Below are 24062 nucleotides of genomic sequence, written 5' to 3' on the forward strand. Positions count from 1 at the left end.
AGGAAGAAAGGAAAAGACCTGCTGCTTGCCAGGATCCCTTTGCAGAGGGGCCCAAAAGAGACAGTGTAGTTGGAATTCCCTCATGCAGACAGTGTAGTTGGAATTCCCTCATGCTGAGCTTGCCTGTACAGTCAGAGAAGGAGCCTGGGCAACTTCATTGAAACCACAATGGCTGGTGATGCCAGGTATGCAAAAATGACAGTCCCAAAAGCTGTAATTTTTTCACTGAAATATTTTGTTGAAAGAATTCCTATTTGGTTCTTATGGCAATGGAGGTGTAGCTATATAAAGCTGGAATGTCTGAATAGTTTTCTTCTGCTCTTGTTTTCTTTTGGACTAACAAGGGGATATGTAGCAGAGAGAATCAATGACTGGCAGGCAGGCAGTTAACACTGTAAATAAACATCTTCATCTCTACTTGTGACCATAATCAAGAAAGGGTCAATAAACTGGGGATGCAAAAGCGGTTATTGTGCTTTTCCTGCATGTCTTTTTCTGTAGCAACTCTACCAAAGCATTAAGGATGGCAAGCAGTGGGCTTATAGGTCAAGGCTCTCCAGCAATCTGAAAACTTAAAACAGTTCTGGAAGAAGATGACATGAGAGATTTTAAACAAATAAAAAACTGATGTGAAATGTTTTACCACCATGTTCATCTGATTTAATTCTGTTATCCTATATCCTCCATACGAGCAATTTGCCCACAGTTCAGTATGATGTTACTGGTGCAGAACATAGGCAGATTACCTTCAGCAGCAGATGGCTTTCTCCCCCATCCCCCATTGCATTCTATGGGAAAACTGACAATAGGTAACATGCTGATGGGAAGATCTTGCAGGGGGTACTGAGGGGTGAATAATGAAAAATTCCTGCAGGAGGCACCTTCCAATAATGAAATCCATAGAGCGGAAATCCTCTTTAGTGATGAGAAGAAACTTCAAAGATACCTCCCCTTAGAAAGTGTGAATCATTTCACAGAATCAGATTCGTAGATCCAGATAATGCTTGCTAATGGTAGTGAAGATGAACAAAAAAATTTTATATACACCTGATGTTGCCTGTTCTTCTTAAGGTACTACTTTTAATTTTTATCTCTACCCGTCTGCAGGAATTCATCACTATACTTTTTTCAGACTCATCTGGGGCTGCATACAAATTTGTCAGGCAATGTGGCTGCATGTCATTAGGCATCTATCCAGTGTCTGCAGTGCTTGAGCCAAGCACACTACTAAGCTCATGATAATTATTTTATACTAAACCCAGACTTTTTTACAGAGCAAGATACCACTGTCAGATGTGAGCTGTCTTCCTAGTAGGATTCTGGGGAAAAAAAGCACAATTCCTTTTCAAGATTTGCAATACAGGCTGGAGAACTATAGTGCTGCTTGGAGGGAAAAATCTGTAGTAGCAAGCCTTTGATGTGTGTGGCTGAAACTAGAATTGCATCTAAGTAGATTTATTCCCAAAGTTGATGCAACTTTAATAAAAAAACCAAAACCATTAGATCATATGAAACTCTTTATATTCTGTTTCAAAAAGGTAAAAATGGGAAACTAGCACAAAACCCATAAAAATTATTTTGAAGGAGCTTGACTGGAGTCTTGAATCACTCTGTGCTGCAATCTGGCAGATCATAGGCTAACTTATGGTTTGCCTAAAATAAGTTTGACTCCAAACCCATGCCAAATGCAGAGTTACCAGTAAATTTTTAAACAAGTCAGAACACAGAATGTTTAGACCAGGACAAATCTTTCCTTCTCTCACTGATCTTTAAAAGTTGTTTTTTAATGATATGCATGCAGATAGGTGCATAGTATAGCTTGTCAAGGAAATAAAACCCACCTGCTGATTTTAAATACTTAAAAATACTGATTTTAAATAATCATGATCAGCTATGTTTCATATAAAGTAAGTATATAAAGAAGGTCTCTTGTTCCAGAAACATTACCGATTCTCATAGAGGTCACATTTAAGTAGGGAAAACATTTCTATGCACCACAGTTCTATTACTCAAACCATCATCTTCTGCAGTTTATCTGTCTGTTGAACCAGGTATTGCAAAGTGCCAAACAGTGGACAATATCTGTGTGAATAGAGGTGGTTTCTCCTCCCATAGCCTGCTCTGCACTGGCGTTTAAGTTCTGTGGATGGAATGTGGAGAGCCAGGGATAGTACATCAAAAAGACAGGTCAATAATCAAGACTAAAGAGCTCTTAAATCTAGTAGTCAAAGGCATATGAAGGCCCGATGGCTGGCAGCTAAAAGCTGCTAGGTTCAACTTGGAAATAGGGTGGAAGCTTTTAACAGCAAACACAACTCGTAACAGCTCTGCTAACCATCAGCTGGCATCCTCTATGCAAGGTGTCCTGCCCTTGTGAAAGACAGACTTTCAACTTCAGTTTTTTGGGTTTGATGCAGAAATGACTGGGTAAAACTGTATGGCCTGAGTTATGCAGGAGGTCAGATGTGCTGTCCAGAACAGACTCTTCTGGAAAGGAAATTTATAAAAATAGTAACAGAAATATGTAACCCAGTGAGTGTATCAAGCATTTTTTTAGGACTTGGGTTCAACACCTCGAATGTAATGTACTTTTCCCCCTCAGATTCCTAAAGCCATTTATGTCAGGCCAGCTTCTCATCACTAATTATATTTATAGTTTGCCTGCCTGGTTGTCACTGGTCACATTTTTAGGCTTTGCATTGCGTTTTAAATCCCCTGAGTCATTTCATGTTCATGTTTACCACTCTTCCCTTCTTTTATGAGATTTTTCCATGAACCTGAAATTAAAATCATCCTTTCCTCCTCTCCACTGAAAAGTCACAACCACAAGTCATCCATCACAGCTCCAATTTGTCCCTTAACATTTTCTCTGATCCCTCACAGAAGAGGCATTTCCAAGCAAGAAGTTCAAGCTCCATTTCTCCATATTTCCCAGGAGAACCAAAAAGAACTTGCCTTTCTTCTAAATATTTCATTTCCATTTTTAATTCAAATTCTGCGTAGAAAATCAATTCAATGAAAAACTGGTCTTTTCACTCGCTGGCACCTAGCACTTGCAGTTCCTTCTCATTTTTTTGAGCTGTTTTTAAGGTGGAAGGGAGAGGGCTGAAAGGGAACAGGCTATACTGTGGTTGTGTCCATCACCTCTCTCCCTCACACATAGTTCACCTGTTTCAAGCTTCAGAAACTCATCGCTTACTTCCATTTGTTGCCTGAAAATAGTTATTTCCACAGAGTGGAAGAAAAAAGTGTCAAAGTATGTCTAGAAACGCTGCATAGCAGCCTTTTCTTTAAAGAGGGGCTTTTAACTCCACATTCAGCTCTATGTTGTACTACAGGCCCAACGTGCTGATTACAGTCATACAGCTAATAACATCCTGCCTTTTACTACGAATTGTGAACAATCTCAGACCTGACTGAGATTTGTCATCTGAAGCATCACTCTTCCCAGATGTAATAAGCCCTTTTCCTACAGCTTTCCACAGATGAGAGTAGTCTAGTGGTGCCAGGCTATTACACACATACAGATGTGATACCTAGACAGCCGTAGGGTCCCATACCAGGGACCTCAGTGAGGCATGTGTGTCTCCAGCTTCCTGGCACTTTGGTAGTGCTGTGGCCCTCACACCCAGGATGGTGAGTAGATGACTAAGGTCTGCAGTTGACTCTGTTAGTTTCTACATCTTCACATCTAGTTATTGGTTTAAGAGACAACACAATACAGAGGGAAAAATAATGTGATGTGTGGGAGCTGGCAGTAGGGATTTTTCCCAAATGTTTGGGAGGATCCCATTTCTCACAGATGGTGCTGCCAAGAAACAGCCTACTTTTCTTTCAGAAAATACAGATTGTTAGCAATAATCTTCTGCCTAAAGTATTTCCCCAGCCCAAATGCTAATCCTACTGTAAAACAAGAAAACCTTATTCAAAGATACTTATTATTTCAAGTGGGAAAAGAAAGCAAAGACACCCAACAGGTGGTGGTGAAGGGATTAATCTAACACCAGCAGAGGTAACTACAACACTACCTTGCAAAAGACCTTGATGGAGTGGAAGGGAGGAGGAGAGAGCAGGCTCCTTCCCAAGCAGAAGGTCTGTTGCCTGTCACACTCAGCTGCAGTGGTGGGAAATTTTAAAGCTGGGTGTGTCCAAGATTGAAGACTGAACCTTTAGAAAGGAGGCAATATAATATAGCTCATTTACTTTCACAGGCCCATACATGGTTGTGTCATGCCTACCCTGTTTTGTTTGTTGTTCATTCATATTGTTTCTCTTTTTAATTGATAGTCAGAAAAAGCATTTCCTTACCTTAAGGAAAGATCAGGCAGGATGGTGAGTCATACACTTTTATTCTTCTGGCTGCTATTCAGTGCATTAATAAACAAGGAATGTAAATATCTGTATATAGCTGGGGGAGAAGTCCTCTGCTGCAACTGCTGAACAGAGCTGCTCACAGTGAAACCCATGCAGGGCACTGTACAGGCCTTGGCATTAGGAATAGGAGGGAGGCAGACGCTCAAGGGAGCTTGCTGATACTGGGTTGAAAGGACAAAGCAGGTTTCTTCCTGACTGAACAACTGTCAGTGATCCCTCCTAGTGAAGGAAAGTCAGAAATCAGAGCAGCATGACTTGTTGGGCTTAACTGCAAAAGCTACTTTCAGAAGCCCCTGATGCTGCCAAAATTATGAAGACAAAGAATTTTGCTTAAAGACACTTTCTCTCTCTTTCTTTGTAACTGAATAACTCCAAGGTGGTGTAGAACATAAACCTGCTAGAGAAATATGAAAGCAGAGATGAACTTGAGTTAGAGGCTATGAATCCCCAGTCAAACCTCCTGAAAATTTAGCATGTGTTTGGGAGCGAAGGTTTGGGTTGGACTTCTCCCTCATGGGCAGACAGAATGTACTAATTCTGAGTCCAATTCCATGTTTTTCTTTGTTTTGGTTGTTATGATAGTCATGGCTACTGCTGCAAAATTAGGCCATTAAAAAAAAGGCAAGCAGCCCAATCCAAATGATTCCCATTTGAGCTAAACTCCTTGGGCTCAGCAGTAGACAGAGAGGTACCTATTTAGGACATGTGTTTTCTACTTATTTCTGCCCTTGACTAGTTTTGGATGGTACAGCTAGTTGACAGATGAAATCTCCTTCCTAGGGAAAAAGGCTGATATTTTCAAAACTATTTTCATCCCAAATTGGCATTTTCAGAGACCAATATGTTTAGAAAAAAAATCAGTTCAGAAATGTCAAAATATTTTTTTAAAAAATCAAACCCAAATATTCAACATTTCCCAACCGGTTTTAAGCTTGCTCCCACATGAGCTGGTGTCTGCTCTTAGGCTGGAGTCACCTTGCTTTCCTAGCGAGTGGCAAGTGCCTTATGCTTACATTTGTGCCTATAGACTACAGTCAGTATCTCATCAGATTTTGAGCTGATGGAAAGCCACTCAGAAACTAGAATCAGTATGGGAGACTTACACTTGTGCAATGCAACATATTTAGCAATATGCTAAGGACTGGCCAAGATGAATACCCTGGTCCAGCACTGGTAGATCTTCACAATGTGAAGATAGTATTGGCAACCTACCTGTATTATCATGGCACAGACCCCACAAACGCTTCACTCCATTTCTCAGCCAAACAGTGTGAAAATTCCCTATGTCTTTCATCTGTTGCTGCAAATCTTCTATGGTGCACAAGACAAAATCACGATCAAAAAGTTAGCAGCTGGTCAACCTTACCATAGACCTACTAATAAAAGTTGTTCCAGCACTTGCAGAACTACAGAGTGGGAATGGAACAGTCTCTTGGGATCTGCAGAAATGAAGGATGGTATTATCTGAAGGGGAAAAAAAGCAAAAATATTCAGATCCTGCCTCCAGAAGAATTACTGGTATTTTCTATAGGTTTCACACTTGTTCATTAGCCTGAGCTGTGCTTTGAGGTACATTAACTCGTATATCTTGAGTAAAACATGAAAAAATGTTCCTTTCTTGCTGATCTCCCCACCTTTTAAGAGATACTGTGAAAGTACAGTATTCTCATAAGACCATTTTAATGAGAGAGAAGTGTAGCTATGTTGTTTTACAGACTTTATTAAATTTTGCTTAGAACTCATTCACTTTGTTGACTCAAATTATGGAAGCAATTCTTGTTGTAGGATTGTTTATATGTCCCAGAGCATTCATAACTCACTGAGTTCAACCATCTACAAGTGCTTAATTACAGACTGTCTGTTTCATGTAAAAAAATGTTTGCCAGCAGTCTTTTGGCAGAGTAAGGAATGAACTTTGTAGAGGAAAACTAAGTTGTTCATGAGCGGCAGCAGCAGAAATGGGGAAAAGAACTTCCCCAGAGTTCTTTGAAGATTCAGGTTGCTGGATCCTGCCATGAGTTGGACTTTTATATAGACCTTTCTGGAATTATGCTAAATTTTGTATTGAAATTTCCCCCCCTTCCTGCCTCCCCCGCCCCCCTCCTTCTACAGCTGTAAATGTACATACATTTAAGAATAGCATGTGAAAATTAAACTCACAAGACACAGTTACACAAGATGTGGGCTCAAACTTTGTCCAGAAAGAGAGAGAGCATCTAGTCTTTGAAAATAATATTTCTTTGTGCTTTTTGAAAATATAAATACAGATCATCAATATGCTACTAAAGTGAGGCTGCATCTCACATTTCACAGGCTCAGAACATAAAAATGTCCTATATTATTTAATCTGTCTGATTATTTAAACTGACTATTTTGAATATTTGAACTGACTAGAGGATGGAGGTTTCTTTACCTTCATATTTCTAAACTGATTTTTTTTTCATAGTAGATTTCTATGAAAAATGTTGTCTTGCTGTGAAATGCTGAATTTATCTGATGGGGTGCTTTTAAAGCTAAATCTGAAGGTTTGGGCTGAAAAAGACCGATTTTTTTTTTTTTTTAAATTTGGAAATGCTATTATCTTGACTCCTAGGAGGTTTCATGTGAATACCTTCTCTTCCCTCCCTTTGCCTTTGGTTTGAGATTCATGGCTGCAGCTGCTGTGCAAAGCAAATTGAAACTTTTTTTGATTGAATGTCCATTCCTGAAGCAAAATTTCTGCCATTCTTAACTGCTGAAGTTCAAGATCGTGTATCGGGCCAGCACAGCATATCGCAACCTCAGCCTCCCCTACCTGAGACACTGCTGCCTCACCTCAGCGGAGGAACCCGTGTAATCCTTTGTTGGCAGACATTAGATACACCAAAATATGCGAGGACTTATTTGGAGAGTGATGTTGTCTCACCTTGGTCCAGAAGACAGAAGACAAAATTGAAACAGGCAGGACTTAAAGAAAAAAAGCCAAGTTATTTCAGTGTTTGGTACCTGAGGACTAGCTGAGCAAGTTTGTGATACTGCAAACGGCAGTTTTATTGAAAAGGTGAGGAGATTTCCCAAAGCTACAAAGGCAAGCGCAGTGAGTCTGAACATAGAAGCTGCTGTTTCCACCGTCTCTCCATTTCAGCGTATGCCAGCATGGAATCAGTGAGGCCTTCCCATTTCTATGTTGGGCTCCCGGGCCCTGCTCCTCACCGACCACACAAGGGGCCACGCCATGGCTGCGAGCAGTGCCAGCAGGGACGCCAAACGCCCAGGAGGCCCGGAGGCAGCAGGAGCCTGGGGGGGAAGGCCCTGCTTCTCTGCTGTGGGTGTGCCCCGAGGGGAAGGGGCAGCCCTGGGGCTCCTGGCCTTCCCCCTCCACCCTCCTCTGACAGCTGGGTGCCCACGGCCACGACGTGCTAGGCTGGACCGAAACCCTGGGGCAGCAATCAGCTGTGGGGCCATGGGTGGCATGCACCGGGGGAGCACCCAGCCTGAGGGAGCCAGCCTCCTGTCGGCGGCAGAAATGCCAGAAAGTTCTCCTTAAAAAGCAGCGAGTTACGCAGTTTTGCACCTGAGTCCTCAGCCGAGGGGGTGGAAATGGCCTTTTCAGGCTCTCAGCAGCCAACCAGCCAGAAGACCAAGGGTCAGTTATGAGAGAGGACGAGGGTGAGTTATTCCCCTCTGATGGTTCCCGTTGTGGGCTCAGTCCGCTCCCCTCCGGGGCCTGGCTGAGCTCCGAGGTACCTTGAGGTACTCAAGTCCTTGCAGCGTGAGCTCATTTGTTGTCATTTCCACTTCTGGGAAAAAAAGGGTCATAAGAAGAGATCAGTAAATGTGCAGTATTCATAAAGCACGGCCTCTAACAAAACAGACACATTGCAGTGTTATCATATCCAGGAAAACAGCAGCAGGCAGCATAACTTTAAAATACCACCCAGAAACTCTTGGTTGGAAAGGACAACTCATAGCATCAAAGCCTAAATATATTTGCCAAACCATACTTTAACTTACTGCCAAGACACCAGATTTATCCCCTTAATAGCAATGATCCAGTAGGCAACATGGTGCCTGCTACAGCAAACTGGACATGGGTTTATTTCACAGAGGTCAAGATTACAGAAAGAGCCCTACACATATTAATACTTGGTGAGAAAGGTAGGATTTGTTTTCCATATGAAATTGGCCTGAGGCTAGTTTGTTAATAAATAAGCCTCATAGGAAGAATACAAGAGAATCAATGTAACTGCTAGCTGTCAAGTCTAAGGAAAAATATTTATGAAAATTTCAGGTGTTTAGATAAAGAGTTTCAGGCCAAAAATAAATGAGAAGTAAATGTCTAATACAAATTGGATTTAGGAAAGGTAAAATTGCAACACAAGGTATATAACCGTACACAAAAAAGTGAAGGGAATGCCCTGGTTTCTACCTTGCTTTTTCAGACTGTCCTCATCTTCAGCCATTTATATGGCAGAGAGAAAATTCTGAAGACCGTGATATGCCTGGCATTGCTTTAGGACATTTATGTATGACGAACCTGTGCGTCGTGGTACGTTTCTCACTCTGATTGCCAGGAACTCTTTGGGGGATACAGGGGGACAAGTGGTGGAGGCAGTTTGCTTTTGTAATATTGTTTTTCTTCTTTTGTAATATTGTTTTTCTTCTTTTTTTTCTTCCCAGAAATGCATTTTGTACTCTGAATGCATCTTTCAGAACTGGTCCTCAGACTCCTGAAAGCAAAGATGCCATAGCCAGCTGGAATGGAAAAAGCTGATAAGGTGTTTAAACAGAAAAAAAAACAAACCCAAAACAAAAACTGTACGCAAAATAGATGCTGCAAGTATATGTGGTGCATATTTTTTGTATACACACATATTGGTGTGTGCATGCATATTTGTCACATATGCAAATATACATGTACACACAAAAACATGGCATTTATAGTGTGCATACACACAGGCAAAAATCGTCCTGACCCACCCAGAAATTCTACTCTTGGTCAGAGAGGGAGCAGACTGGTTTTTCTGTTTAATATTTTACCATCTGAACTCAGGGGATAATAGTAAGCGTATGTAATTTTGAAACTGAGGTTAGTCAAAGACTTTCCTGCAAGTGCTGACAAAGGTCTCTTGGTATCTTTTGGGGAGTGTTTGTATGTCCATTGTATGTCCATTAGTTCTAGGAACTAAATACATATGAGTTCAGGGGATCAGTCTCTTCTAGGTGTAATTCAAAATGCTGATACTGATCAGCAGGACCTGAAGCAGATCTCAATGGTTTTTTCTTTTGACTTCCTTTACTCTGATACCAGGTCTTAAATACCATGTTTAGATTCTGATAACCTGAAAGGACATTTCTGAGCATAAAGGTGAAATCAGGTGATTTTTTTTTTGATGGATATTTTGATGACTTTAATATAGGAGCAAAATATTCTGTGTAGAGAACTCATGAAATTTATGTCCCCTTTATTTATACAGTCTGTATATGCTCACTCACAGGACATAGGATTCAGATTTATGAGGAGCAAGAAGGAGAGGATGGTAGTTGTTACTCCTATTCCTAGCCAGAAATGACAGTGTTTGCAGATTTAATGGTGCTAACCAACCAAAGAATAATTTTTTTGCTTTCTAATATTTCTATATCTGTGCTCTAAAAGAGATAGCTACGTTTTAAATCTTTTTCAGCACATAAACACGTAGACTTTAAGGAGACTTACCTCAACCACACTACAATTTGCTGAGCCTGGCAAGTCTTACAAATCCCTAATCACAGTTGCATGTATTCAACAATGCAGAAAAGTCCAAATTTAAGGAGTAGCAGTTGAAATGTATGTATAAGGGGCTAATTGGTTTCAGCGGTTACATGGCATAGAAATAATAAGGTGCTGGGCTGGTTGCAAGGACACCTGCCAGCTGTTTCCAGCTCAGCCATGACTTGCCATGTCAGTGATGCTAGGCCTTTACCACTGTCACTGCTTTACTTGCCTTGTTTTGGCTGTCCCATCAGACTGTAAGCATTTGAGAACAAGCGCATCACTGCCTGTGCAGGATGGGGGTGCAGGGTAGTGTGGTTGTGAGTGGCTCTTCCATTCTTACGATGCTCATACTAGCAATTATAATAGCCTATACTCGTCTTCAGTGAAGTAATCTGACAGAAAACTAAGAACTTTGCCCAGACTCTTCTCTGGAAGGGAAATAACAATGAATCTATTTTAACAACACACTGGTTGAATCCCAATTTGGAGATCCTAAGACATAACATCTGACTGATGCATTTGTACACCATCGGATGCAAATTTTTACAAAATGAATGTTGTCTTATCGGAATTCTTCTGCTGATGAGGTAAGTTTGCGGTATCTGAGCTATGCTGTGTTTTTGGCTGTCCATGTCTTTAATTTGGAGCAATTCCACCTGCATCATTATACTTACATGACTGCAGTCACTGACAGAGGCCCTTAAACAGGAACATGGATGAATTCCACCAGCATGGCATGATAGCCACCCTTAGTGCAGCATGTAAAATTACTTGATAGTGTATGGCATCATATTGAACAACTTCCTGGAAACCTTAGCAATGCAAAAGTCTAAAAGAAATGGCCTGGCCTGCAGTTCATAAACAACACAGGCTGAATAAGCTACTTCTAACTGCATCAGAAACTTTTGCTCATAGATTTAGCCTTTGCTTCTAGAACTAAAAGTGCTAAAAAGTGGCATGACTAAAAAGGCAATGCAGCAATAAAAATTCCAGTTTGACTCTAGGGATAGCTTCAGAGGCATTGTGGTCAGAATTTTCTTCATTATTTGCAAGTTGCCAAAGAACATTTTTTATTCTGTATTGGCTTTGGGAAATCTATTAAGATTTTTAATTGCATTCAAAATTATTCTTATGTTTTGAAACCTAGTCTGCAGGAATGTTAACCAGCCCTTCATTAAGGTCTCTGAGTGTGGCTGAGACTTGTGTCTTAGCAAGGTGCTTTGCTTGTCTCTGCTCAATAAAAATACAAGGAATAATGCCAGTTCAGGGAATGAATAGGGCAGAAGGGAAGCAGGGGACACAAGTTATGAGCTGCTTTGGTCTTCATACTCAGGAAGTACTTACAAACTTCCATTGCCTTATCCCATCTCTTCCATTAGAAGGCCTTTATAAATTACAGGAATAAGTGGCCCTTAGCAAATAACTTCACAAGAGAGAGCAACCAAATGGGACTGAAGCAGAATAGGAAACTCCCTTCTGCTACTGCAGATAGTTCTGAGCTGCTAACATTTTTTCCTCTCGGATCAGGATGAAAGGCAAAAATCTCAATAATTTCCACAAATTATTAAAAAATAAAAAAACCCCAAAATCTCAATTATTTCCACAAATCTGAAAAATGTGTGAGCTGAGTGCAGATGAAACATTTCATTTCAATAATTTTGTAATATCTTGTTACAATGCTGCTTTGTCTTTAATCATTTTATGTCTAAATTTGCTAAGATTTCAAAGACTTTACTTTTGTAAAAAGTTCCAGCTTGAAGGAAACAAAAGCTTTCTAATTCAAGAAGCTGAAACGGGGCTATTTTTAATGTTTCTTATAAAATATAATAATTAGGGAGCAATGGGAAATGGAGACTTTTCTTATCCATTAGTCTGAGTCATAACTCAGATCAGTAACAAACGCTATGTATTTCAGTGTGATGGCTCTTTGGTGACTAAATCTTTTTTCCTATGTGGTTGACTGCAGCGGCATTTGGATCAGGCCTAGTAAGATGGTTCTCAACTGTGCCAATACCAGAAGAAGGCTTCACTCATACGCTGATAAGTTAATGGAACATCAAGGAGAAATATTTATTTTTTTAGCCAAGAACAAGATATTTGACAGTGGAGCTGATCACAAATGGAGTGTATCCTTTGGCAATAAAAATTTTCCTTTACAGTCATTTCCATGATTAAGCCAAAGCCACTGCTTTGTTCCTCCACCTGTCTCTGTGAGTCAGCAATGGTTTCCTCTTGCTTTCCCTCCAAGTGGTATGCCAATGTCTCGCCTGGACTGCAGAGGCACAGGTGTTGTGCCCACATTTGTGAATTGTTTAGTTTTTGCAATCCTGGCAGCCTGTCTGAGCTCTGGCAAGCTTTTTACTAAATGGGGTAGAGAATGGAGGGGACAATCCACTTTTCATGCTGCTCATGGGTTTTTTACTCTAAAAATAAGGAGTTTGAAAATCTCATCAGAACAATCTGTAATTTGTTTAGAACTGTGACTAACAAAAATGCTAAATTTTGTTCATGAAAAGAAGTACTGAAATGTTTGAGAGTTTAATTCCATGGGATTCTAAAAGTCAGAGATGACATGTTTGGGCCAAATTTTCACATTCAATTTGTGCTGTGCATGCAACTCCAATGACACAAGCATATCCAATAGGCAGTTTTGTACCCATGAGTTATGCTGTTGTAACAGACACACCTCTCATTTAATATCTACATTTTAGCTTATCTCATACCTGCATTTTGCACTCAGTCCTCTCTACTGAGGTACATATTTGATGGCTTTTGCCAAATGTTTTTCTAGAGCCAATATGAGTATGAACAACATGAAGTAAGAGGTGCCACCTGTACAAGTGTCATGCCAGCCCAGGATGTGTGCTTCCCACCTAATCACAGTGGGAAAGAATCTGTGTGACTCAGAGGCAGGGAAAGGAAAATAAGTGTCAGACCTCTGGACCAAGTCCTCAGCTTGCCAGGGAGGAGGGCTATCAAAGCCAGTGAACTCCACACCGCTTTATTCAACGGATTGTAGATCTGTGATTTCTGTCCCTATGGCACCCGTCTCCCCCACAGAAGCAAAATTCTTCATCTAGTTGTCAATGGTTTGGTGACAGCAACTGATCCAGACACTTGAGGCATGGTGTTGCTAATATAGCCAGTAAGCATGTCAGCAAACAAGTCAACCCCGAAACACAGAAGAGTATGCATGTGTCCAGTGTGTGCGTGCACAAACTTTAAACTGACTCCTCTCATGCCATACTGATGAGCAACATATTCTGGCCGTTTGTTTCCCATGCAGGCTTAGCATGGCTGATTTGTGTACTCAGCACTGAAACCTACACTTTTCCCAGGACCCATCAGGTCAGATTGCCCATAACCTATTGCTCCTTTGATGGCTCTCATCCTGCTTTCAATTGATGTGGCAGCGCATGAATACATATGACCGAAAGCTTGATATAAAACTCATTTGTCTAAACACTGGCTATTTATGTTTGATGGCCTGAACAATTATTAATCCTGATTGGAAATATAAGTCATTGTGTCTACAGTGTCCTGTCACAGAATCCCTGTTAGCTCCCCTGAGGCCAAATTCTCTGACAATGCACACAGTGTCCGGTTCTTTCTGCACACAGTACCATGCCCTAGCTGAAATCCCAGGCAGGAAACCTCTTTTTCTGTATGCTCACCAGTGTGGATGATCCCCAGGAATTTTCCTGGTCTGCCAGTGTATATCCCATAAGACAGGGGACAGACCCTGCGCCGCTGTGTCCAATAATTTCCATGCTCTCACATACTGTTAAAAAATGCCATGGCACATGCACCACTCATCCTCAGCAGGTACAACATGCATCCTTCCTGCCAGGGCATGAGCTCCCACACTAGCCCTGCATCTGGGGAAAGCCCTGAAGGGACTGGAGCCTCCCTTAACCTACAAAGAGAGTGGAAAGCTCCAGAGCAGCAGCAGGCCTTCTCTTTGTGTTAAAAAAGCAATATATCCCTCTTTGATTCCCTCTAATCCCTGCATTCTCACCCTTACTTGAAGACTCTGCTCCACCGCTGCCAATAAAATACCAAGTTCAAGGTTGTCAGATGACCTACTTGTCCAAAAAAAGTCACATACGAAACCCAGTACAGCAGGCACCCATCACCATATGTTTTGCTGGCCTGCACCTAGTACACATGTTCACCTCATGCTATTTTTTCAGTAGTTACTCTACAAAGCCACTGTGTGCCTCTGTGAACATACAGAGGCTGGCCTGGGCAATGGTACCAGTTACTGCTGTGGTGGGGCTAGTCCCTACTAGTTACAAAGGATTCCCAGCGCCGCATGGCCCCACAGATCCTCTCTCCCCGCAGCACCAAGCTGCAATGCTAGGATGTGGTAGGGGAGATCCATGGCAAATAACCCCACACAAACCAACAGATATGTCTCTCTCCCAGGCCAAGAAATGTCTAACAAAGCCAGGGGAAGCAGTTTAGACACACATAGCTCTGCTCTTGTGGAATAGTGTGGCTTGCTTTCTGTCCCCAGTTATCCCAGGGCTGTTGAGCATTTCCTTGGTCTGATGTGATGGGAGGCTTCTAGCAGCCATGGACCTGCAAATGTTGGTCTTTGGGGACTGGCACTAAGAGTTTGGTCTTTGTACACAAATGGTGTGATTGAGGGAAGCAAAGGTACTTACTTCACCTGTCACAACTTTCTTTTTTTCTGATTCTTACAGGAAATATGTGTTTGTTCTTGACTTGTGTTTTGTTTCCCAGGACAGTGCCCAGGGGAGGATCTCAGCTCCCACATTCTCACACATGCATGCACACTGCAGGGGTCTCTCCTCTCAGCTTTCCAGCAGGCTGAACCATGCCATACTACATTGCTGATCTCCAGGACTCCTGGACCAAGCCCCTAGCTCCCTCCAGGGAGAGAGCAAGGTGAGTGGCAAGGCATCAATGATGCAGTCAAGTCAGGCAGGGCTGTTACTAGAAATCTCTTGCTAGGTGAACGAGATGGGGAAGGATAGAAGAGAAATGTAGATTAGATAGTGTCTGAAGGCACACCAGGCAGAATGTGGCACAGACACCCCTGGAAAAGCGCAGAGATGATTTATGGAACTGCAAGGTAGATTGAGACAGGATGTTTCTCGGTTCTGCATTGGGAAAATTATCAGGAACACCCTACCAGGGGATTGCAATAATGAGTAACAGAAATATTGATTTTGAATGTTCAATCCTGTAGAAGAATCTTCAGCTTGAGTACATCATTGTAACTTCATTTTGACTTCAGTGGGGTATTCCATTTTCCATCAGATGACAACATTGCCCTATATACAAAAATATCAAGGCTGTCTTTTGGGGTTTTTTTAATAATGCTGAATGAATTAGAAACCCACTGTAAGACTATAAATAATATTTTAGTGCTGGCAGCTAAAATTCCTGGATCTTAATCCAAAAGGGACTATAATAACCATTTAGTCAGACCTCCTGCCTGAAAATGGGCACAGACTGAATGAAGGAACATTGTACCTCTGGGTATATATTTCTATATTTCCTATTTCAGTGACACAGAATTGAGAACATGGGAGGTTAGTTGTGCAGCCAAAGCCAAACGTGCTGTCAGCTGATACTCTTGCATTTCATATATACTCTATTGCAATGCCACATTTCCTTTGCTTACAGTGAATCAATACAAGGATATAACCTGCTATAAAGAACACAGTTCTGGAGAATGCAGAAAGCACTTTAGTCAAAGAGTAAGTTAAGTTTCCTTAAAGTCTGAATGAAAATGTGTACAGACGTTGGTTTTTTTATACACATCGTACACTCATTTGCTAATTTTACTTACATTCTCTCCAAACAAAATGAAAATCATTAAGTAAATTCCTAGAAGGTAATAATAAATCAATCAGAAACACCACAATTTTTTTTTTGATCCTTCCAGTTGTTTTTTCAGATGAATGTGAAAAAGTGCTAAAATACTCTATCCAGAAGCCTACACTGTGTAAATGATTATTATTAGCTAAAACTGCACAGTAAATAAAATCCGACAATTTTAAGCTGAATTTATAATGAGGTGAAGGTTGGTTTGATTTTGGGAGTTTTGTGTTTTGTTTTTGTGGTTTTTGGGGGGCTTTGGTGTTTGGTTCTTTTTCTTTTATGAAATGGAGTATTCTGCTTGGTGAACCGATTCAATGATGGAGTTGCTCCTGAAAGTCATTTGTCAGTGAAAAGAGTAATGAGAACATAATAACTAATCCCTCAAAAGTTCAGCTGGATTAAAAGCAATTTGAATTTTTTTTTTGGAACCAAAAATAAAGCTATTTGCAGATGGTCTTCATTAGAAATACCGGTGGCAAGAATTATTTCACAGCTCTAATAGTGTGTCTAGCCAGTATCCCTTAGGCCTTAATATTTTCAGTTCAGAGATGAACATTCTCTTTGTAGTCATCTGCTTGCATTAAAGAAATATACTTACCATGCACACATAAAGGTATGATATACATATATATATACACACCTATACACACACACACACACACACACACTTTCTTTAATGCAAGCAGATAACTATATATATTAAAAGATTTCCATGTATTTATACTACAAGAAAAAGAGTGAGAAACACTTGATGCTGAGAAACATACTTGTTCAGACTAATTTTTCTTTTTTTGAATCTGCAGCTCAGAAGGTTAACAACTTATTTTATACTATACTGATAATGTAAATTATACATTACTACTGCAAAAGCAATTTCCTGCTATGGAAAAAATGGATGCACCCTGGAGAACATATCAGCCTCCTTGTCACCCCACTGTCTTCACTTAGCTACAGTACCACACACAGGCAGGTAGTTAGATATATAGTTATCCAACCTGCATATATTATCTGATTGGCATGTTCACTTGCTCCTTGACTGCCATAAATGAGTGGCTGTGCAGGTGCCATTAGCACATGCATCTTTTTCTGAATGCACCATTGTAGGAGTAGCTGAAAAGCTGTTTGTACTACACAGTCAGAAAGTTGGCAGCAATGCTGGGTGAAAAATGGCAAGTATGTTTCAAGAAAAATTCAAAAAACTTCATGTTTACTCTACATTTTTTAACATCTCAATGAGAAATTAAAAAAAACCTGAAGGTATTGAAACGAAATACTTTTCAGGTTTTGATTTAACATGTATTGCATTTTCTTCTTCTTGCCTTTCTTCCTTCCTCCTCCCATTTTCTTTTGCTATTGTCATTTCTTGCCCTTTGTTTTTAATGATCAGTTAGAAGTGAATGAAGATAAAGGAACAGAAAGAATGAGAGGGAGGAGGAAACAATACCTGGCAAGCTGTAACACTTTTAGCAGGTTAGTTTAATAGAGAGGCCTTTGTATACCTGTACTAAGGTAATAAATGTGCCAGTAGGTGAAGTTCAACACTACACAAGACAGTTTACATCCACCCAATTTGATAGAAAACTATTTGGCTTGCTCAGGACATGTCCGTTCAGCTGGTTGTAGATTTTGCCCCCATCCTTTTGCTCTCTTAAAAATGGAATAGTGCTTTGTTAGGCAACACTGTAGAAGTTACTGCCTCCTTTTGCTTCAGGGCTTGGGGTGTTTACAATTTATGACCTGAATCAGCAGATACATATGTTTCATGCATATGTATAACACTTTTGAAAAGCTGGCAAGATATATCTTTCAGTTAGCAAGGAAAAGAAACAAAAATTTAATGGTTACAAATTTGGGCTTAAGCTATTCCTCCATTTCAAGCTTCATTTGTTTGCTTTCCATTTCAGCAGCTGCTGGAAGCACTCTTCAGTAGGAACCGAATAAATCCATACCACCTGTCCCACTCTGAATTGGAGGCCAAATCTTACTGTTAGCTATCTCAACATTAAAGAATTAAAAAAGCATCTCAACCTCAATTTCCATGCCATGGAAAAAAAACAGAAGAAGAATAATAAGAGCTTGTTAGGCAATTTGTGGGCATGTGACTTGCAATTACAGTAAAATCTTCATCATTCCCCCCAAAAATTGTTTGCAATATGAAGTGCAGTGTCTTCCTCTCCAAATTTGGTAAATGCCAATATGCTTTGGCTGGAATTTCATGCTGACATATATCTATTTTATTACAGGTTAAATTTTTAGGTCTTTTGATATTTAGCCTCTCCCCCTGCTATGTCTCATGGCAAGGCGGCTCTGAAGAAACTCATGGATTTGTGGGTATAGAAACAGTTATCTGAGAAAACTATTGGGATTCTCCCAGAACCACATGGCACATTTATCCCTATAGACTTGAAAGTTATTCCGCTCTAAACTCTACAGGTCTCCCACACAATGTTCATAAATAAAAGCAGATTTTGAATCCCTGCCTTTAGTCCTAAATCCCAAGGTAAGGATTGACTGGAATATATTGGAACAGATCTTTAGGTTTGGACTAAATGCTAGTCTTAGGTCATCGCCATGCCTTTCAAGCACTCAAAAAAACTACTGTAATGTGTTATTTTGGTACTGGGCCATGCAAATCTTGCCCAAATTTTGAGTGCGTGAGCTGTCAGCAAAGAGCTGTATAGTTGTAAGCAGGAGGCACTTCAATGCAATTCAAGTGAAACTTGTCCACCCATTTCACTTCAAATCAGCTGATTAGAAAAAGTGGCTTATGGTGCCAAGATAAAAACAGATAAGCCAAACTACTCATTTGTTTTTCCAGGGAGAGTTTCATACAGTTTATTAAATAGAGAATCCAGAGCAGTAATCAACACACTCACTGGGACATTAATGGAGATATGGTAAAGCAGTGTATGACAGCCAAGGGACAGAGTGCACTTCTTACTCACTCTCTCCAGCCATGAAATCAGTAACTCAAATCATTTGTCTAAGTCGTCTACTATTACTTTGGAGTGAATCAGTGCATGGAGGTTTAAGGACATCCCAAGCAGATTTGCTCATTTAATAGGGAAAAAACAAAACAAAAATAACAATTGCTTTATTTGAAAGCCAGGACCAAGGGAGATTTAGTTTAGCTAAAGCAATATTTGACTCCAGTTCAAGTTGGGCAGGAGTTCAGCCAGAAGTTATCATATGATTGGGTTTTGGGGATTCTATTTTTTTGGAAGTCTGTGTGAAATGATGTAGTAGTGGTCTCAGTCCAAATTCCAATCCATAAGTGCCTCTGTTCCTCGCAAAACCCCACAATTTCACCATTGTTAAGAGTCTCAGAAGAGAAGGCAAGAGCTAGAACCCATAGTTTGCTCTGGGTCTGCTCTGCACATCTGAAATAAGGACATGGGGGACATGAAATGACACCATTACCTTTGCTCTCCTGACAATCCTCCATTAAGGAGTAAAAACTTTACTGAGAAAAAAAGTAGTACAAACTACACCAACTACTCCATTCATATCTTTGTCCTTGTCCTGACTTTTTTCTTAATTTTAGCATAAGCTAAAGGTGACATTAGGATCCCAGCAAGCACTTTTTGGCATTGTCACACTGTTATTGAGCCTGGTTAAGAGTCAGCAGGATGTACACAGCGAAGATGAAACAACTTACTGTGACTTATTTTTGAGCCATTTGAAGAGCATGTGCCCTAAAGTCTGTTCAAAGTTAACTTTTCAGTCATTTGCCTTCTAGGAGGTATAAAATAAAAATATCAACAAATGCAGAGATTAAGTAGAAAATATAATGAAAAACACTGGTGTACTTCACCAGTTACCCAGTTCTAAGGAATGGGTTTTATGTCTTACACACTCTAGACTTCACTGTAACCAATGAAACATATTTAGTCTGTATTTAAAGTAAATATCCCATGGAACAGCACATGTTCAAAGTACAGGAAAAGCTTTCACTAATCTCTCACCCACAATACAACCTTGAACTACATCATTTGCCCACTCCTTATAGAGTTTTTTAGACAGTGCTTCTCAGAGCACTGTAATTAAAAATGACATTTTCTGAGTCCTATTGCTGCTGGCCTTCTCAAAAAATAAACTATATTTCTAAGAGTATATCAGGACAATTCAGCACTTAAGAACACTTGCAAACCAAACTCCAGTAGGCTAGAGAGTAATGCAAAATGCATGAAGTCATTGGATATTTTCTCTGCCAACACCAGCCATAACATACCAATAATGATTATATACCATTTCCCCATCATTGAATTGTTTTATCTCTCTTCCTCCACCTCCTTCTACACCTCCCCTCCACCTTTCCAAATGAAATTATACACTTAGAAATTATGCTTGTGACTCGGGGTTTCAGCTGAAAATGAAATTTGGAGTAGTTGAGAATGTCTTTCCTCCTGAATAAGCTTTACCAAATCACACACAACCAGATATTAAAATGAAGAAGAACTGAAAATTATTTCTTCTCTGCAGTTTCATTTTACTCTTTCTCATCCTTGTACCACACTGAAAACAACAGATTGTACTGCAAAGATTTTAATCATATTTTATGTCTGTTCTATTGAAACGTGCCATGCAGACTATGTGGCTGCAGGCTATTTCTGATTCACATCACTTAAACAGGAGTAGAATCAGGCCCATGTAATCCTGCAAGGATTATAAAGATATATGGTTTCCTTGGCATTAACCAGAACTGTTGGATAATGGCTCCCCTCAGAGGTAGTATAGGAAGCATGCACCAGTCCAGTATGTCTCCTTGCTACAAGGTGTCCGGAGGAAATAGATTGTGCATTATGCACAATGGTTGAAAATGCACTGCAAACTCCATCCTACAATGCATTAGAGATTGCCAGTTCAGTTCTTTTCCTTTATGGGAAATGACTGTAGCTAATGAATACAATCTGTTATAATTAATGATGGAAAAATATATAGGAATTTAGAAATGAAAAATTAGTATCAAGGATTAAGCTTCATTTTACAAAATATAACCAGTTTTGAGGTTGTATTAGAAGCATGCAAAGGAGAAACTTACCTGCCTACATTCTAATACTTCAGCTTCACAAAACTAAAATGAAGGCAAAATAATGAATAAAACATTTCTATTGATTTAAAAGTCAATTACTTGCAAGCTAGACCTTTTAACATTTGTCCAACCAGATGTTTAGAGTGGCTCTGTGCCAAGCTCAGCTATGTTTGGGAGAATTCTCTCTCTCAGTGGTGTCCCATTCAGTCCTTTAAAGCTTACAAGCAAATTCTCTTGCCCCAAAGCTGTTAATTTAGGATAACACATCAGCATGTATTCTGTCCTATACCTGTTTGAGGGATTCTATTAAGGAGCACTATTATTGCCTGCCACTTTCATGAGATGCATAAAAATGTTCTTGAACTGACTTTTTAAAAAATATTCTAAGAGATTTCTAAAAATTACTCACAGTTTGACCATCACATCATTGTGGAATGTGTTAGTTTGAGCTGTTTCTTAAACAAGACAATAGAGAAAAAGGGTAATTTAATAAACGGAACATATTTTTTGACATCTACTGGTTCTTCAGTTTTCTCCAATACAAGACATAGAGGATATCAGATGAAACTTGCATGTGGCAGATTCAGAATAGTGAAGAGTAAGTGGTTCTTCATAAATGAGAGGAAAAGTATCCAAGTATAGAAAATGAGAGTTTCTGAGATGACCACTATCACCACAGAAAAAGTCTGGAAGTTCTAACAGGTGTAAGAACTAGGAAAACATCAGCTCACTGCTCAGTAGCAGTTGAAGTAGCAAATAAAATTATAGGAATTATTAGGTAGGGAAGAAAGATTAAAAAAAGCACAGAGCTTTGCCACAGTGTAAACCCACACTGCATCTTGAATCCTATGCACAGGTGTGTCCCTAGTCTCAAGAACAGATACAATGCAGTTGGGAGAGGTATGGAGAGGGACAGCAGTAATGATAGCATGTGCACCAGCTCCCATACATGGAGCAGCCAAGTAGCTAGGGCTCTCGTGCCTGGAAACGACTCAGCTGGGTGGAAGTATGACAAAGCTTTATAAAATCATGAAAAGCAAAAAAAAGGTGGATTGGGACTGATTGCTCTTTGTCTCTTCAAATATAAGAAGTATAGACCATGAATGGAACCTGATGTGTGGCAGGTTCAAAGCAAGCAGCAGCAGGCACGTCTTCACTGAACATGTCGCTGAGGTGTGGAACTGCATGCACATGTGAAGCTTATGCGCAATAAAGAGGAGACTGGAGAATTTAATGGAATAAATGCCTGTTAAATGCGTAGATTCCACTCTAGCTCAGGAAATCCTTTAGTGACAAATTGCTGGGTCAGAGAGAGAGTATTTTATTTTAAAAGTTTGTTATTCTGTAGATAAAGCAAGGATCCAAGTACATTTTTTGATATCTAAAGGAATTTCAGATTTAAACATAATCCTTAATGGACAAAACTACACACCAAGAAACTTTATATTCTCTTAGAGATTATGAAATGGCAAACATCACATGGAAAATAGCAAACCAAGATTAAGAATAATTTCCTTTCCATCAGTCTTCGCATTGATAGTTCTAAAACACTTTTGCTCACATACACTATTTCTCATACTCTTACAAGGTGGGCCAGCAGAATTTTGCATTTGTTTTTAAAATGGCTAAAAAAGATAAGGAATGACTGATATGTTCTAGTTTTCAAAGGTTTGGTCCATCCCTATCGTTCACTGAAAAGGAAACCTGTCACTATAGTTGTCAGGTTGCAATGGATGGCAAGGGGAGAGTAAGAGTCTTACTCAGTACATACATCTGAATATAAACCAACAAAAAAGGTATGCACACTCCCACCAGAGGAAAAAAAAAAAAAAAAAAAATCTGTCTTCTCCCAAACACTCAGGAAAGCAATTTTTTTTCAAGCAAATATAAGTGATAAGATGTGTATTAATGCTTTGTGCATCTTCATTCAAACAATACACTAATTAATTTCCTGGCCATAGAAGCTGGAATAAACTAACAGTCATTAGTGCACTACAGATTTCAAGAGCCTAATATACTGCAACAGGACAGCATTTCACATTTCTTCATTTTTTCATGTCCCCTTGCTGAATGGAACTTGGAATAGAAAGATGGAAGAAGTCCAGAGGCTGTTCTCTTTAGTAATATATATAATGCTAATTAAGATTAAACATAAGATATGAGATACTAGAAGTAGGATTCCTCAAGCACTTTCCATAAAGAAAACAAAACTGGTGTTTTCATAACCCAGTGAATTTCTTTAATAAAAAAAGCAAACCCCCAAATCTCAGTATAATCTTAGGACAGCCATTTAACTAAGAATATTACTGCTAGAATATATGTAACAGAACCGCTAAACTGTTTGGATGCTCTAAATGTCAGGATATTGACAAAAAGTTTATCTGAGAGAATCAAGGTATTGTTGTGGAGTCTGAGTTCAAGAATGATGCTTAATAGTTCCTGAAAATCAGAATCTTCTACTTGTCGTGGTTTAGCCCCAGCCAGCAACTAAGGACCATGCAGCCATTTGCTCACTCCCCCTACCCCGATGGGATGGGGAAATAATCGGGGGAGTAAGAGTGAGAAAAACTTCTGGGTTGAGATAAGAACAGTTTAATAATTGAAATAAAGTAAAATATTAATGATAATAATAACAATACAATAATGATAATAGTAATAGTAATAATAATATACAAAGCAAGTGATGCACAATGCAATTGCTCACCACCCGCTGACCGATACCCAGACAGTTCCTGAGCAGCGATCGCTGTCCCCTGGCCAACTCCCCCCAGTTTATATACTGGGCATGATGTCATATGGTATGGAATAGCCTTTTTGGTCAGTTTGGATCAACTATTCTGCCTGTGCCCCCTCCCAGTTTCTTGTGCACCTGGCAGAGCATGGGAAGCTGAAAAGTCCTTGACTAGCATAAGCAGTACTTAGCAACAACTAAAACATCAGTGTGTTATCAACATTCTTCTCCTACTAAATCCAAAACACAGCACTATGCCAGCTACTAGGAAGAAAATTAACTCTATCCCAGCCAAAACCAGGACACTACTGTATTTCAAATAATGGGCTGTTAAC

Source organism: Pelecanus crispus, chromosome 6, assembly GCF_030463565.1.
Source record: "Pelecanus crispus isolate bPelCri1 chromosome 6, bPelCri1.pri, whole genome shotgun sequence".
In the NCBI taxonomy this organism is placed as follows: Eukaryota; Metazoa; Chordata; class Aves; order Pelecaniformes; family Pelecanidae; genus Pelecanus; species Pelecanus crispus.